The sequence below is a fragment of the Dermochelys coriacea genome, chromosome 9, assembly GCF_009764565.3.
Source record: "Dermochelys coriacea isolate rDerCor1 chromosome 9, rDerCor1.pri.v4, whole genome shotgun sequence".
NCBI lineage: Eukaryota > Metazoa > Chordata > Testudines > Dermochelyidae > Dermochelys > Dermochelys coriacea.
Genome location: NC_050076.1, coordinates 56,144,208 through 56,162,736, shown reverse-complemented (window position 1 = coordinate 56,162,736; position 18,529 = coordinate 56,144,208). Strand labels below are relative to the sequence as shown.

The following is an 18,529-nucleotide window of genomic DNA, read 5'->3' as shown; positions in this document are numbered from 1 at the left end:
AAGAGCAATGATCTCAAGTTGCAGTGTGTGTGGGGGGGGGGGTTCTAGGTTGGATATTGGGAAACACTATTTTACTAGGAGGGTGGTGAAGCACTGGAATGGGTTACCTAGGGAGGTGGTGGAATCTCCATCCTTAGAGATTTTTAAGGCCTGGCTTGACAAAGCCCTGGCTTAGATGATTTAGTTGGTGTTCGTCCTGCTTTGAGCAGGGGATTGTACTAGATGACCTGCTGAGGTCTCTTCCAACCCTAATATTCTATGATTCTAATGAAAATTTTCCCCATCAACAGAGAATTTTCATTTCTGTCACCTGTGGGGTCTCTCTTCTTGTGGCATCTCAGGTTCTGTACCAAAAGACTTGAGGATAGCTAATGTGATGCCAATTTTTAAAAAGGGCTCCAGATGTGATGCCGGCGATTACAGGCCAGTAAGCCTGACTTCAGTACCGGGCAAACTGGTTGAAACGACAGTAAAAAACAAAATTGTCAGGCACACAGATGAACATAATTTGTTGGGGAATAGTAAAGGTGGTTTTTGTAAAGGGAAATCATGCCTCACCAATATACTAGAATTCTTTGAGGGAGACAACAAGCATGTGGACAAGGGGGATCCAGTGGGTATAGTGTATTTAGATTTTCAGGAAGCCTTTGACAAGGTCCCTCACCAAAGGCTATTAAGCAAAATAAGCAGTCATGGGATAAAGGGGGAAGGTTCTCTCATGGATTGGTAACTGGTTAAAAGACAGGAAACAAAGGGTAGGAATAAATGGTCAGTTTTCAGAATGGAGAGAGGTAAATAGTGATGTCCCCCAGGTGTCTGTACTGGGACCAGTCCTATTCAACATATTCATAATTGATCTGGAAAAAGATCATGATGTGGTAAAATTACAGTGATGTGGTAAAATTTGCAGATGATACAACACTACTCAAGATAATTAAGTCCCAGGCAGACAGCGAAGAGCTACAAAAGGATCTCTCAAAACTGAGTGACTGAGCAACAACTGGGCAGATGAAATTCAACATTGATAAATGCAAAGTAATGCTCATTGGAAAACATAATCCCAACTATACATATAAAATGATGGGGTCTAAATTAGCTGTCAACAATCAAGAAAGTGATCTTGGAGTCACTGTGGATAATTATCTGAAAACATCCGCTCAATGTGCAGCGGCAGTCAAAAAAGCAAACAATGTTGGGAATCATTAAGAAAAGGATAGATAATAAGACAGAAAATATCATATTGCCTCTATATAAACCCTTAGTATGCCCACATCTTGAATACTGCACGCAGATGTGGTTGCCCCATCTCAAAAAAGATATATTGGAATTGGAAAAGGTTCAGAAAAGGACAACAAAAATGATTAGCGGCATGGAGTGTCTGCCACATGAAGAGAGAATAATAAGACTGGGGCTTTGCAGCTTGGAAAAAAGACGACTAAGGGGGGATATGATAGAGGTCTATAAAATCATGACTGGTGTGGAGAAAGTAAATAAGGAAGTCTTATTTACTCCTCCTCATTACACAAGAACTCGGGCTCACCAAATGAAATTAATAGGCAGCAGGTTTAAAACAAACAAAAGGAAGTATTTATTCACACAACGCAGTCAACCTGTGGAACTCCTTGTCAGAGGATGTTGTGAAGGCCAAGACCATAAAAGGGTTAAAAAAAACCCAGACACATTCATGGAGGACAGGTCCATCAATGGCTATTAGCCAGGATGGGCAAGGATGGTGTCCCTAGCCTCTGTTTGCCAGAAGCTGGGAATGGGTGACAGGGAATGGATCACTTGATTACCTGTTCTGTTCATTCCCTCTGGGTCACCTGGCATTGGCCACTGTTGGAAGACAGGCTACTGGCCTAGATGGACCTTTGGTCTGACCCAGTATGGCCATTCTTATGTTCTCTCTCCTCAAGTTTAGCAAGTGTTAAAACAGTTTTAAAACAAATATAATGCCCCTAATTACATTTCATTCTCCTGAAACACACTGAGATAGAATAACAAGATATTTGCATCAGATCCCACAGTGAGATTGATGGTATTTCTATAGAATTATAGCAATAGTTTGCAAAGATTGTCAGATCAGTTTGCACTCTTCACAGCTGACAGTACTGATGATACGTGGTTCTCAAACTGGGGTGGGAGGGCAGAAACATTAAATGTTTATATTTCACATTTTTAGGTACTGACTTTTTACTTATATAGGGAATAATATCTGCAGGCTCCCCACATTATTTGCCATGTTGTAAATAAACATACACACAATCAAATGGTTTTTAGCTTAGATACTATGGTGATGGGTGCTATAGAAAACCCTAAGATCAAAGCCCTTCACAGCAGGACAGCTTTCTAAGAAAGATCTTTTCTTTCCACCTTCTCTCTGCGTGTGCAAATCAGTGAGTCAAAAGAGTGCTGATATCCTGTCAAATAGATATTTGCCTCCTGCTTGCTGAAAGTGTATACTGCGCTCCGATCCCTTCTCCCTGTTGAGTGCTCTCTTTGCACTTTATAACAGAAAAAGTCCCAAGTTTAAGTGAACAGGGAAGCTTTGGGGACCATGGCCTTTGGTCTGCAACGTAGGCTTTTGCTCCCCTCTAGTGGAGCAAGTGATATTGCAGCAATTCAAAGTCCTCTCTTCTGTGCAAAAGATAAAGCAGGCAGTGATTTTCAGTTTTTGACTGTGTGAAAAGAGATTCCTATTTTCTGAAGCTGAAGAACATTAACCTGGAATACACTTCGAGCTCCACTGCTATGCAGAGGGGTTTGCAACAGAAAAAACAGTTACTCACCCTTTTTGTAACTGTTGTTCTTCGAGATGTGTTGCTCATATCTATTCCAGTTAGGTGTGCACGCATTGCGCGCACAGATGTCGGAAACTTTTCCCTAGCAGCTACCCATCAGGCCGGCTGTGGAGCCCCCTGAAGTGGCGCCGATATGGCACTCTACGTATGACCCTGCTGGCCCGACCCCCCTTCAGTTCCTTCTTGCTGGCAACTCCGACAGAGGAGAAGGTGGGGGGGAAATGCAATAGATATGAGCAATACATCTCGAAGAACCACAGTTACAAAAAGGATGAGTAACTGTTTTTCCTTCTTCGAGTGCTTGCTCATATCAATTCCAGTTAGGTGACTCCTAAGCCTTATCTCGGAGGTGGGGTCAAAGTCAAGGTATCGCAGACTGAAGAATCGCCCTGCCAAAGGCCGCATCGTCATGAGATTGATGGACAATGGCATAGTGCAACGTGAAGGTGTGCACCGAAGCCCATGTGGCAACCCTGCAGATTTCCTGGTGGGGTACATGCACTAGGAAGGCTGCAGAGGAGGCTTGAGCTCTCATGGAATGAGCCATAACAGCAGGCGGAGGGACATTTGCCAAGTTATTACAAGTGTGAATACACATGGTAATCCATGAAGATATCCACTCACCTTTCATTCGTTCCGCTATAGCGACGAACAACTGGGTTGTCTTGTGGAACGGTTTTGTTTGATCTATGTAGAAGGCGAGCACCCTTCTGACATCCTATGAATGCAGCTGCTGCTTCCGAAGATTGGCATGCGGTTTTGGGTAGAAAACCGTCAGGAAAATATCATGGCTAACATGGAAACGGGATACACCTTTTGGTAGGAAAGCTGGACAAGATCTAAGCTGAACTTTGTCCTTATGGAAAATGGTATATGGTGGCTCACACGTGAGGACCCGTAGCTCAGAAACATGTTGTGCTGAGGTAATGGCCACTAGGAAGGCAACCTTCCAGGAAAGGTAGAGGAGTGAGCAGGAAGCTAGTGGCTTGAAAGCAGGACCCATGAGACAAGAAAGAACTAAGTTAAGGTCCCAGGCCGCACAGGGGGCTTCATCTGGGGATGGACTTTTTCCAGATCTTTTAAGAAACATCCCACAATGGGGTGTGCAAACATGGAACGCTCAGAAACGCCTGGGTGGAATGCTGAGATAGCCGCGAGGTGGACCTTAAGAGAGCCAAATGCCAGATGCTGGTCTTTCAAGTGCACTAGATAGTCCAGGATGCACGGTATTGAAGCCTGAAGTGGGAGCACCTGCTGTTGAGCACACCAAATGGAAACCAAACACTCCACTTTGCTTTGCATGTAATCCTGGTAGAAGGTTTGCGGCTTTCCAGGAGCACCTGTCTCACCAAGTCCGAACAGGTGAGCTCAGCCTGGTTCAACCACGGATCCTCCAGACCATGACATGGAGAGACTGAAGGTCCAGATGGAGGAGACGACCATGATTCTGAGATGAGATTGGGAGTGAGAGGTAGACACAGCGGGACCCGGATCAACAGATACAAGAGGGGGGGTACCAGCACTGGCAAGGCCAAGCTGGGGCCACCAGTATGACATCTGCCTTGTCCCTGCGGACCTTGAGAAGCACCTTGTGAACCAGAGGAAATGGCAGGAAGGCATATAGTAACTGACCGGACCACGGAATCAGGAAGGCATCTGCGATCAAGCCCGGCTATGACCCCGGAAGGAGCAGAAGGTTGGGCATTTCCTGTTGGCCTGTGCGGCGAACGGATCAATTCGGGGAAGCCCCCAGCTGTGGAAAATGGAGTAGATAATGTACAGACAAATCAATCATTTGTGTGTAAGGAAGCGTCTGCTCAAGTCGTCTGCCAGTACGTTCTGAATGCCCAGCAGGTATGAAGCTTGGAGAAGGATGGAGTGGGCTAGGCAGAATTCCCATAGTAGAAGGGCTTCCTGACACAGAGGAGATGACCGGGCTCCATCTTGTTTGTTTAAATAAAACATAGCTGTGGTGTTGTCTGTCAGCACCGCTACACAATGGCTCTGCAAACGGGGCAGAAATGCTTGCCAATGAGTCGGATAGCCCTGAGTTCTTTGATATTGACATGCAGGGCCAGTTCCTCTACTTGCCATAGACCCTGAGTCGTCAGGCTTCCGAGATGCGCTCCCCAGCCCAGCGCGGACGTGTCCATTACCAGGGTCAGAGTGGGCTGGGGAGGGTGGAATGGAACTCCGGCGGCCGCCATGTGGGGGTCCAGCCACCAACGCAGGGAATCGAGGATATGCCTCAGAACGGTGAGCACCATGTCCAGACTGTCACAGCCCGGGTGATATAAGGACACCAGCCACGCCTGTAGGGGAGTGAGCTGCAACCTAGCATGCTGCACCACGTAAGTGCAGTACGCCATGTGGCCCAGCAGCTTGAGATACTGTCTCGCTGTGGTAGTGGGAAAACTGCAAGGACCGGTGATTACGTGTGCAAGGGCTAGACGTCGGGCCTCTGGGAGAAACACTCTCGCTTGATTTGCATCCAGAACTGCTCCGATAAATTCTATTGTTTGGGTCGGAGCGAGAATCGACTTGTTGACATTGAGAATGCTGCCCAAGCAGTCGAACATGTCTCTGACCAATTGCACCTGTGATTCTATGTGCTGGCGGGACCAGCCTCGTATGAGCCAGTCGTCTAGGTATGGGTAGATATGCATGTGATGGCAGTGAAGGAAGGCTGCGATGACTGCCATGCATTTGGTGAAGACACGAGGAGCAGTGCTCTGGCCGAATGGGAGGGCTGTGAACTGATAGTGCATCTTGTTCACCACGAAGTGGAGAAAACGTCTGTAAGACGGAGTGATTGAGATGTGAAAATAGGCATCCTTCACATCGAGGGTGGCGTACCAGTCTCCTGGATCCAGCGAGGGAATGATCGTGCCCAAGGAGACCATGCGGAACTTCAAGTTGAAGATGTACCTGTTGAGCTCCCTGAGGTCTAGAATGGGCCGTAGGCCTCCTTTTGCCTTGGGGACTAGGAAGTAACATGAGTAGAAAACCTTGCCTTTGAGTTCCTGAGGCACCTCCTCCATGGCTCCCAGAGTGAGGAGGGACTAGACCTCCTGAATAAGGAGGTGCTCGTGATAGGGGTCCCCGAAGAGGGACGGGCAAGGGTTTGGGAGGGCGGGAAGGAACAGAAGTGGATAGAATATCCTGCCTCTACCGTGTGGAGGACCCATTGGTCCGATATAATAAGGGACCATGCATGGTAGAAGCGGGATAGACAGTTCAGAAAGGGAGGATAGCTGACTGGGTTGTGGACTGGTAATCCGTCCTTGTGCGTATCTTCAAAAGGTGCACTTAGGGCCTGGAGGGGGCTAGATTGGCCCTGCCCAGGAGAGGGGTGTGATGGCCTGCGCCAAGAGTATCTGCTCCTTCTGCGGGAAAAGTCCTGCCTGGGTCTAGTGGGGAAGGAATGCTACTGGGTGGGCTGTGGCTTGAATGGCTTTCTCTGAGTTGCGGGGGTATGCATGACTAAAGACTTAATGGTATTACGTGAATCTTTCAGGCTATGCAGTCTCGAATTCGTCTGTTCGGCGAATAGGCCTTAACCGTTGAATGGGAGGTCCTGGATTGTTTGCTTGACTTCCGGTGAAAGGCCGAGGACTGGAGCCAGGCGTTACGTCGCATGGCGATGCCAGACGCCAGTGTGCGCGCTGCCACATCCACGGCATCCAGGGAGCCTTGAAGAGAAGTCTGGGCCGCTAGTCTGCCCTCCTCGGCAATGGCCCCCAGCTCTGTGTGTGAATCAAATGGGAGAAGCTCCTGGAACTTCTGAATAGCAGACCAAGAATTGTAATTGTATCTGCTAAGGATCGTGAATTGATTAGCGATCCGAAGGGAAAGGCCACCTGTGGAATAAACCTTTCTCCCAAAGTGATCCAGGTGTTTCACATCCTTTGATTTAGGGGCGGGCCCCTGCTGACCCTGCCTTTCTCTCTCATTTACCGCATCCACCACCAGGGAGCAGGGGGGCTGTGTGTGTGAAAAGGTATTCATACCCCTTAGTCGGGACAAGGTACTTCCTTTCAGCTCCCTTGGCCATGGGGGGAATGGAGGCCGGAATTTGCCAGATTGTTTTGGCATTAGACTGAATAGTTTTAACAACTGGCAAGGCTACTCTAGAAGGCCCTTCTGGTGTCAGGATGTCCACCACCGGGTCCTCTTCTTCTACAACCTCCTCCACTTGGAGGTTCATGTTCAGGGCCACCCGCCGGAGGAGCTCTTGCTGTGCCCTGAAGTCCATGGGAGGTGGGCCGGATGTGGATGTGCCCGCTACAGCCTCATCAGGAGAAGATGAGGAGGACGCGACCGGCAGGGCCGGGTCTGAAACAGCCCTTTGGTCTGTTGGGTCTGGTTCCTCCTGAGCACTGGGAGTAGCCTCCACCGCGGGTGGGGCTGGTTCCAGAGTTTGTGCAGGGTCCAGAGGTGGGTGACTGAGAGTTGCCTCGGAAAGGCGGGACCCCGAACGTGGTGGCAGAGGGACAGCCTGGGCCTGGTGGTATGCTCAGGGGGTCCAGAACTGCCAGTGGGGTTGCCAGTGGGGTACTGAGGTGTCCTATTTGAGGCTGCCTGGGCCTGATGGGGGTACGTCCGAAGCTTCCGATGCCCTACCTGACCTAAGGGAGGGAGACTGGGAGCAGGACGACAAAGGAGGGGCGATGCTCGAGGAAGGCTCTGCATCCCCCGACGGGTGGGATGGGTACCACAAGGAATGGTGAGATTTGGGCAGTGACTGGTGCCATTGTGGAGAGTGGTACTGTGAGGTTGACAGGCACCAAGAAGTTGGACCTCGCCTCGATGGGGAGCGGCGTCGAGAGAGTGACCAGTGCCGTGCCGGAGATCTGCGCCGTGCCGGAGAGCGATGCTGCAATTGGCAACTTGGAGAGGTGCGGTGCCGCGACGTAGAACGGTGCACGGAATGATGACCATCTGAGAGGTGCCACGGGGTCTCAGACCATGACCTAGACCTTGAGTGGGACCACGACCTATCAGCTGACAACCATCTCGAGCAGGAACGGCTCCAAGGATCAGGATTGCGAGACCAGTGCCGCGAGTCGGACCAGAGCCGTGAGTTAGACTGGTGCGTAACATACGTGTAATGCCAGGACTCAGAATGGTGCCGGGACTCAGAGCGGCGCAGTGATGCTGATCTGGGGGCAGACGGCCCAAACATTGTCAGTTTGCCCCTTGACGGTACCGGGGCTCGAGTTGGTGGAGGCCTCAAGACCAGGGACACAGGCAGAGTCATCTCAATGAGCCCTCTAGCGGCCTCAAAAGCGTCCAGAGTGGAGGGCAGCGTGACCTCCTCCACCTGCAGGTGCAGCGGGTCCGGGGCTGCCCGGGGGACTGAGGGCCCGTGCGGCTGAGGCCTACTGGAGGGTCTGTCAGTCTTATGGGTATGGTCTGCACTGTGTCCTGCTGGGGCTGCGGCGTCCGCTTCAAACCTCTGAGGAGGTCCTCCCATGGCCTGCTTTTTATGGGCAGCCGGGGAGTGGGAGCGGTGCCTGGAGGAGCGCTTCTGGGCCCCGGGAGATCGCTGGTTCCTAGGAGGGTGTGCCGAGCCCTTTTGCAGTGCTGTAGACGGCACCGGTGGAGGAGTGCTCCGCACCGAGGGGCTCAGGCCCAAGTCTTGTGGCGGATGGAGAACAGACTCCATGAGGAGTTGTTTCAGGTGAATGTCCCTCTCCTTTCTGGTATGGGGCTTAAATGCCCTGCAAATTTTACACTTGTCCACCTGGTGGGCCTCTCCCAGACACGGAAGACAGCAGTTGTGGGGATTGCCCATGGGCATAGGCTTGCCGCAGGAGCTACAAGGTTTGAAGCTCCGGGACAGCATGCCCCGGAGCCCCACAGGGCACTTGTTGAAGGGGAAAACCCCCCAACTGCTATAAATTATACTTAACACTAGAGATAACGACTAACAATTAGCTAACAATGGGTAACTATATACAGAGATAAGTAAGATAGCTAGGGAGTGGTGGAGTACTTGAGAACAAGAGACCACTGTTCTAACAACCGTCACTGGTGGTAAGAAGGAATTGAAAGGGGGGGGGTCGGGCTGGCAGGGTCCTATATAGAGCACCGTATCAGCGCCACTCCAGGGGGCTCCACAGCCAGCCAGACAGGAAGCAGCTAGGGAAAAGTTTCCGATGTCTGTGCAAGCGGCACGCGCACACCTAACTGGAATAGATATGAGCAAGCACTTGGAGAAGAACAAGTTTAATCTTTCTCTGACTCCCTCCCCCCCAGCATTTCTAGATCAAGAGGCAGATTGTACCTGATGGATGGAAGAAATGGCTTCTGGTGCAAGGAGTAATTTTATTGTTCCTAACGACCATTTCTTTAAACATTTACATGCCTGGGGAAATTACATAGGTTTTCTGGCAAGTACCATCAACTTCTGCAGAACGTCTATATTTTTTCAGTTGGGTTTCTAGCCCTTAAGTTTGTGAAAATAACTTTCCAGATGTAAACTAAGTATAAATTAATGCAGTCATGTCTTCCTAAGTCTGCAGACAGACAGCTTTAATTGTCTTTGCTGCACCTTGGGAAAGCACCAAGTTGAAGAGTAATAACTGCCACTATTCAGAACCCTGTGGACAGCAGTGAAACTGACAAGAATCATTCATGCATTGTGCTGCTTGGGAAAGCTAGAAGCAGATGCAAAGGCAGCATAGGAATCACTAATGGAGCATGAAGACTCCAAAACAGAGGCTATGGCAGGGAAAGAGCAGTGGAGACCCATCCTCCTCTCAAAAGCTAGAGGCTGAGGAAAGACAGAGCAGCAGATGAACAAAACAACACCTCTCTCCTGCCACTTGTTGTAGCTAGAAGGGAGAGAGGAGGAGCAGGTATTTCATCCACCTTTGAAGCAGCTGGCAGATTCTAGGGTGGGAGGTGGAGGGAGAAGCAATGGAAAAGAATCCTCTTTCTCCTGAGTAGTCAGAGGAGTTTGGGGATTCAAGTTTATCAGGCACCTACTACCCCACAGAGGATTTGAAAGACAAAGCCTCTGAGTAGAATCCAGGAACAGCATCATTAGGAATTTGAGCACACAAAAAACCTTTCCCAGCAGCTGGGGCACAGGTTTATTTCTCACCTGGATGTTGCTTCTGGGCAATGATGCCCTCTCATCTTTTGCATCAGTCTTTTGGCAAGCAGGTTTAGTTCCCTGATCTCTGATAAATTTTAAGCCTTATGTGTGAGTGGATGGAGGTAAATGAGTTGGGCTGGGTGTGTAAGGGAGTAGGAGAAAGACAGACAGATGGAATGAATTAGAAAAGAGATGAATGATTTTAAAAGAGAGAGACTGAGAAATTGAGGGAGGGGGGAAGAAATGGGAGAAGCAGCAGAGAACACAACATAGGGAAGTTATATAATGAGGTGGAGGAGAGAGAGAAAATAAGAAGCTAACTGACAATGAAAACAAAGGAGAAAGGGATAAATCATGATCTATGACAGGAAAGAAAGGAAAGTGGAGTGAAACCAGGATGGAAAAGAGGGTAGGAGAGGAGCAAGAAAGATGCAGTAAGTAGCATTTTAAACAAATGATTAAGATAGAAGGTTGATTGAGAACACCTTAGAATTAAGTACAAGTGCTTTATTCTTTTACATTGCAGAGGGAATGGCTAGCAGACTTCATTCTTCAGCTGGGAGATGTTGCTAAATTCTTCAACCTTGCTAACAGCTTGCATTATTTGGTGACACAACTGATTTTAAAAGCCTGGGAGTTTAATGGAGCTGAAATAAAGTATATAATTGGAATGTGAATTATTATTTATGACTGAACTGGCTTATGCTGGTTACCAGCTGATCTGTACTATACCTTGTATAGCAAGTGAAGGCTGGAGTACTTTAAGAGGGAGGCTAACTGCCTCTGGGATCATGGTAGGGTGAGTAGAGCTAGATGATCATTGTGGTAGAACATAAAGTGGTGTTTGCAAAGGAAAGGGAAATGCATCTCTGGCATGCTGGGTTGTTTTGTTTTAAATATCAGTGTTATCAATGATTAGATTGTTATCAATGATTGTTTAGAGGAATCATTCCAAAGAGGTGATGGAATATTTTCCTTATTATGGAGCTAAGCTTCAAGCAGGACTCTTGCAAACATTCTACCAGCTGCATTATCAAAAGGTGCCTCATAGTACTGGGGAATGTGAATTTTAGTTTAAGGACTTTGTTGCATAGGAGAGAACTACTAACATTCTGGACTTCAGTGGTAAAACATTTGGATGAAATCCACCAATAGTATAATTCATAGTGTGTGAGATCACGTGATGCAGTAAAGACATAATAAAACCTATAAACTCACTGTCCTCTCCCAATTCCTTAACTATGTGGTGGTGAAATAGGTCAGAAAAAGCCAGGGGAAGATAAAATGCTCAGTCTTCTAGCCCCACTCACCCCAACTAGTCTGGGTAATTAACCAGTGGAACAACTTATCCAGGGTCATGGTGGATTTTCCATCACGGGCAATTTTAAAATCAAGACAGGATGTTTCTTCTAAAAGATCTGGTCTAGGAATTATTTTGGGAAATTGTATGGCCTGCGTTATACAGGTCAGACTAGAGTAGCACAATGGTCTTCTGAACTTGGAATCTGAAAACCATGTCCACTGAAAAAATTAAAGGTGTATGCATGCTGCAGACTGACTCATAGAACACAACCTAAATTTGAAGATATCATCCTCTGTTGAAATGACAAGGGAATTCACCGTGATGTTAGTTTAGCTACTATTGACCTTCTCCATACTGCTCCCCCACTGTAGATATACTTTACCCCCTTGCATATTTTCATCTTCTTCCAGTGTTATTGCCTCTCTTTCCATGCACACTGCCACTGCTTCTTCCCTTCTCTACACACTATCCCATCATCCTCTACCCTGGGTACTCTCCTCATCATGCATCTCCATTGACCAACTCCAGTATTCCTAGCCTGGCTGTTCACCTGTTATACAATTTCTGCTCCTTTCCACTTTGGGGAGCCATGAGGTCCACAAACTCCTAACCTAATCACCAAATCCACTCCCTGTTGACAGACAGGCTATGCCAAGATCTCCTGGTTTTCATTTCCCCTCCCAAACTAAACAAACAAGGTGCTTTATCACCTCACCTCACCTCCCCGCTCAAAATTCACAGACAAGCTGTCATCTGATCTTTCCCATCCAAAGACAGGCCTTGATGTTAAATTCCTACCTACACCAAAAACAAGCTTAATAGTGAGTGACTCCTTTCGCTTTGCTATAGGAGCCAGTGCAGTCCCCAATCCTCTAGACTCATACTGAGGCAAAGATACAATCCCTATCCTTCCGACTGGTTTCCACTACTCTGTGACAAGTCATTCTCCTTTCCTGCCTCTGCAATGTTGTTTTACAGAACTATCGAATTCTGTCCCCATTTTTACACATTCACAAGATTTGTATTTTGTTATGAATGAAGATCGCATAACCAGGGTCAGCATGTGCTACAGCTACAGCATACTGTATCAAAATTCTGCAGGAAGACTTTCTGACTTCTGCAGCCTGCTAGTACTAATTCACAGGATATAGAAAAAATGTTAAAATTACATATTTTGGAACTCCCTAACATCCTAAGGGAGGGGTGGGCAAACTTTTTGGCCTGAGGGCCACATCTGGGAATAGAAATTGTATGGCAGGCCATAAATGCTCACAAAATTGGGGTTGGGATGTGGGAGGGGGGTCAGGGCTCTGGTTGGGGGTGCGGGCTCCAGGCTGGGGCCAGAAATGAGGAGTTCAAGGTGCGGAAGGGGGCTCCGGGTTGGGGGAGGATGCCGGGGTGAGTGCTCTGGCTGGGGGCAGGCTCTGGGGTGGGGCTGGGGATGAGAGGTTTGGGGTGCAGGGGTTGCTCCGGGCTGGGATCAAGGGGTTTGGAGGGCAGGAGGGGGATAGGGCTGGGGCAGGGGGTTGGGGCATGGAGGGAGGCTCAGGGGTGCAGGCTCTGAGCAGCACTTTCCTCAAGTGGCTCCCAGAAGCAGCGGCATGTCCCTTCTCTGGCTCCTATGTGGAGGTGCAGCCAGGCAGCTCTGTACACTGCCCCGTCCGCAGGCACCGCCCCTGCAGTTCCCATTGGCTGCAGTTCCTGGCCAATGGGAGCTGCGAGGGCAGCACTTGGCATGGGGGTGGCGTGCAGAGCAGTGCCCCTACATGTAGGAGCCGGGGGGGGGGCATGTGCTGCTTCTGGAAGCCACGTGGAGCAGCCCCCGACCCTGCTCCCCAGCTGAAGTGCCAGAGCGTGGTAAGCCCCAGACCCCACTCCCCAGTGCAAGTTCGAGGGACAGATTAAAACAGCTGGCAGGCCAGATTAAAACGGCTGGTGGGCCAGATTCGGACCGTGGGCCACAGTTTGCCCATCCCTGTCCTAAGGAAACTGTGCATTTATAAGTGATATAAGCTTTCTTTTAGGTCTTCCTTAATTAACATTTTTAATTGCTTTCTAATACAAGCTGTGGAATTCAGAGGTTTTGCTGCAAGCTTACTTTCCCTCCACTGTACAGTATAGAACTGTTTCTATTTTAATTCATATTATATAGTTTATTATGACAAAGTTTGTGATCTCACCAAGAGAAAGGGGAGAAACAATACAAACGGACAAAAAAGGGATGGAAGAAACAGCAGCATCTCTACCATGGCCAGAAGAGTACTTTTATGTTCCCCGTCACTGTATATGAGCATTTCACAATCTTTAATGTATTTACCCTCACAACACCCTTTTCAGGTAGAGAACATAAGAACGGCCATATTGGGTCAGACCAAAGGCCCACTTAGCCCAGTATTCTGTCTTCTGACAGTGGCCAATGCCAGGTGCCCCAGAGGGAATGAACAGAACAGATAATCGTCAAGTGATCCATTCCCTGTCTCCCATTCCCAGCTTCTGGCAAACAGAGACACCATCCCTGCCCATCCTGGCTAATAGCCATTGATGGACCTATCCTCCATGAATTTATCTAATTCTTTTTTAAATCCTGTTATAGTCTTGAACTGAACAAATTCACTGAACAAATCCCCCCTCCTAAATATTTGCTAAACTGCCCCCCTCAGGTATTAGGCTATCTCAACACCAGCACACAGTGTGAGGGATTGTTAAATCTTTCCCTAGTTTCAAACAGGTTAAGGCAAGAAGAGTCCATTATGATAATTTAGTTTGTCCTACTGCACAACACAGGCTATCAAATTTCACCCAGGAATTCCTGCATCAAGCTCATAGCTTCTGGCTCAGCTAGAGGAGATAGAGTCCAGTGAAAGGAAGGGGAGGTTAAAGATTGGATATAATTGCCTGATATCCCTCCCATCCAACTCCTAACATACATTCCTACATTAAAGAAGCAAGATCACAAAAAGTGTTGTCCGATTTTGCTACCTCCTGAGACCATCAGAATTAGATCGTCAGAGATAGATTAATTTTCAGCTCATTTTAGCATCAGTCTGGAGCCCTGCATTCTGTTTTTTAAATTAAATTAAATTTTAAATGAATTTGGTGCTGATGACAGGTTTATGCCAGACAGTCTCAGAGACTGAGACCCTCCCTTTGTCCAAAGAACAGGTATTGCAGAGGAATCAGCAGGGCGACATCCCCCACACTGCCCCAGCAATGTTCTACTGCCCTGATCTGGAGCAACCACTTAAAGGGATGAGAGTATTTAGCCTCCAGGATCGTTCAACTCTTGGCCTCTGACACCATCAATAAAGGCATGGATTTTGCTGACTGGCTTTGTAACGCTAACCCAGTCTGGATTGGGAACGCCTGCTCACTTCACACAGACCATTGAAGAGGTGTCAGATTCAACTAGTGCACAAAAATAAAAGCCCCACATTTATATCCTATTACCAGTCTCAAAAGCCATCCAATTCACCCAAAACTTTTTTCATTCAAGTGCAAGGATTATGAACACTAATGTACGTATATTAGGTTTAGTAAGACTTCTAAAACAAATCTAATTTGGGGGAAGTCTAAATGTTATATTCATTTTTCAAATAATTCAGGTAGCTTCAGATGTGAATCAATTCTTCATTGTTTTTTTGTTGAATAACACAGCCTTCACAAAAGCAGCCACTAGATTCAAAAGGGGTTTCAGTGAAGCAAAAACCTTTAAATGGTAGAATTTTAACTCTTTGACTAATAAATACAGTATTTTACCTGCATTTAACCATACCTTTGGTTGCTGTATTGCTGGCCATATTCCCCAGGGTTATTTTTAGACTGCTCATCTTAGCTCCCTAATCTTTCCTTGGTCACCAGGAAATGTTTTGGATTTGGTTGATAAGATAGTAATATAGCAAATGATCTCACAATTAGGTGAGAATGTTATCCCAGTTTCTGCTGGGAGTTGTAGTTTAATTTAAAACAGGCTCTTACAAAAGTAACTGACCTGATACACAGCAGTTGCACAATTAGCATGACCCAACTTTCAAAACAGAAAACCTGGACTATTCTAAATATAGTCAAAGGGGATGAGATGTAGAAGGATTTGGTAGTTAAGAGACGCTTTCAAGCAGGACAAAAGGATTTGGCAGTAATTGTCTCCAATCAGAGCAGGCTGTTCATAACATTCTCCTCCTCTCCTGACCCTCCACTGGGTTTTCAGCAGCATTTCCCCAATGCTTTAGATTAAGATCCTTATTTTTCCCCCAATATCTTTACTCTCCCTCAGGAGATTAATTTTGGTCCCAGCTGCCTTTTTCTAGGACTCTGGCACCTATCAAATGATTTACTGCATGCTCTGACATGCAGTAAAATCTTGAACACTTCAGATTCCAGGCTCTCACACTGGCACGCTCTGGGCTAGGAGAAACCCCAGACTCCAAAACATGTCAGAATATATAACAATTAATTAGGGAGACTCCATGCTGAGGCCAGTTGCAGATGGGCCTAAGGTTCGTCTTGGCACCAGCAGTTTTAGTGGGGTGGCAGAATGCCAGGAAGCAGGGGTGGTCAGCCGGTTAGCTTGCTGTACTGGAACCAGGGCATAAAATAATTAGCATAAACAACCTGCAAAATCAGTCTGCCTAGTCACCTTACGCACACCTTCATAGGCCATATGTTTAGAAAAGAAACATGGAAATTTGGCTGTACATTTTCACAGGAAATATACCACAATCTGGCTGAGATGCAAACTGATAAAACTGCTGTGGTAAGGGAGACATGCCCTTCCCAACTCAGAGTTCAGACAAAACAAAGCAACGTTTCAGCCTTAACTGTTTGTTTCCCAAGCTGTCATTCATGGCCACACAGACCTGAAGAAGAACTCTGGGTAGCTCAAAAGCTTGTCTCTTCCACTCCCAGCAATTGTACAATAAAAGATATTACCTAATTCACCTTCTCTCTTCCAATACTATTATTATTTAACTGATAAATTATGGAGTCTCTTTTATGTGATTCTCAGGAAACGAAAAGCACTCTCAATTTAGCTTTTTTATCAATCTACCCTTAGCACTCATACAAAATATAAACTGCCCAACTCGACTGTTGGCTTCAGTTTTATTAGTGGTTTTTTAAGACTATATAAACAAGAAGACAGAAGCGCGAGTAGGTGGTACATGCCAACAGAATGCTAATATTAAAATAAACTCTTCTTTAAGATTTATGGACAGCAGTTAAAATTTTACCAATGTAAACTTTACGCAGTAAACAATTTATAATCACTTAGAATTTGTTTGATTATCTACATATTGCTTCCTATCTTGAGAAAATATTAGATCTGGCAATTTTCAGAATTCCTATTAAAAAGGTTTGATTCTTGTCCTTCAATATACAGCACATATATCTCACAAAATCAGTCATGGTGCTTACTAAATTAGGGCAAAGCATCTTTCAAAGGATCAATTTTATAAGAAGCTCATTTGTAGGAGTTCCAACAAATGTGAACTTATTAAAAATATATTAAGACAAATTATGTAAACCTAAAAAAATTTGTCTAGCAGTTTGGATTAAGGTAATTCTTTTATATTGACACACAAAGAGAATATAAAAATATGCACCAAAAGGTACCAATCACAAGGCTGTTGCAGGGTTTTAGTGACATTTACTACTAGCTATTTAAGCTTTGATTTTGTGGTCTACAGTATTGTTGGAAACACTGGATGAAGTTACAAATTTTGAACGGTTTCACTTCTACTATGTAGTCCTGCAGGGACAAACAAACAAAAAACACCCAACCTTGACATCACTTTAGTGATATTTTTTCCACCTACATTAAAATTTTTCCATGGAAAAGACCTATTAAAATTGGGACCTTCTCATGGAAAAACAAGGTTGGGTGGCAACCCTAAATATAAGCAGATAGTTTATATTCTCTTAGTTGAGTTTAGAGATAGGAATTGCCACAATGGATTAGAGCAGTGGTCCATTTACACCAGTATCCCGTCTCTGACACTGGCTAGTACTAGAAGCTTCAGAGGAAGAGGTAAGAAATCCCACAATGGAAAACCTCTAGGGAAAGTTTTTCTTTCCAACACTGTCAGTTGGGCGCTGGGCTTATGCTCTAAAGAATGAGTCTTTGCCATCCTGAACAGGAAGCCGCAGCAGTGCCAGGATGCAGAGAGGAGGCTTGGAGTGTTCCAGGTGTCCACACTGCACTTGCCATGGCAAGAGAGAGGCGATACTGATTTGGCTGGCCTGATGTGTGGGCTGGCTAGCTGGGCAGGCTCAATGCTTGCCCCGAGAAACCTGCATGGGCAGAGGCGCTAGAGATGTCCAGAGCCACTGCCCGGTGGCCAAGATCCCTGGAAAAGTGCTTCTAGGACTGGCCACCCCAGTGCTGCAGGAAGGAGCCCTGGTGGAGTGTGATGTATCACATAGAGTCTGCACCCAGCAGTGCCACTGCTGGAGCCTCTCACAGGATAAGCAGAGTTTGGGGTTGGGGTGAGGGATCCAGGGCTCCCGAGCCCAAAGTCCAGCACTATGGGGATAGGAAGCCATGGGCTGGGTGGAGACAGCATTGTCAGGTAGATGCTTTCAACCCTACCCAAACCCAATAGGACCCACCTTACAAAAAGTGTCAAATTCAGGTCATTATGAAACAACTCAACGAGCTAGGGTTGGGCTCAGATTTGGTGTGGTCTAGTTGGGCTTTAAAATTAGGCCCTAGCAGACTTCTAGCTCCTTAAACATGACAAATAAATCCTATGGCCTTTATGATCAGCTTCAAGTAAAAACTGAGCTGGGGATGGGGATCAATATGAACATCAAAAGGTGGATAAGGAATTGGTTAAAGGGGAGACTGCAATGGGTCCTACTGAAAGGCGAACTGTCAGGTTGGAGGGAGGTTACCAGTGGAGTTCCTCAGGGATCGGTTTTGGGACCAATCGTATTTAATCTTTTTATTACTGACCTTGGCACAAAAAGTGGGAGTGTGCTAATAAAGTTTGCAGATGATACAAAGCTGGGAGGTATTGCCAATTCGGAGAAGGATCGGGATATTATACAGGAAGATCTGGATGACCTTGTAAACTGGAGTAATACTAATAGGATGAAATTTAATAATGAGAAGTGTAAGGTTATGCATTTAGGGATTAATAACAAGAATTTTAGTTATAAGTTGGGGACGCAACAATTAGAAGTAACAGAAGAGGAGAAGGACCTTGGAGTATTGGTTGATCATAGGATGACTATGAGTTGCCAATGTGATATGGCTGTGAAAAAAGCTAATGCGGTTTTGGGATACATCAGGAGAGGCATTTCCAGTAGGGATAAGGAGGTTTT

At 46.6% G+C, this 18,529-nt stretch overlaps 1 protein-coding gene across 5 annotated transcripts in view; it reads right to left on the bottom strand.

The window, feature by feature from the left end:
* The window catches only part of THAP4 (THAP domain containing 4), an 81,083-nt gene that overhangs the window by 56,067 nt on the left and 6,487 nt on the right, over positions 1–18,529 (bottom strand). The window lies entirely within an intron of this gene.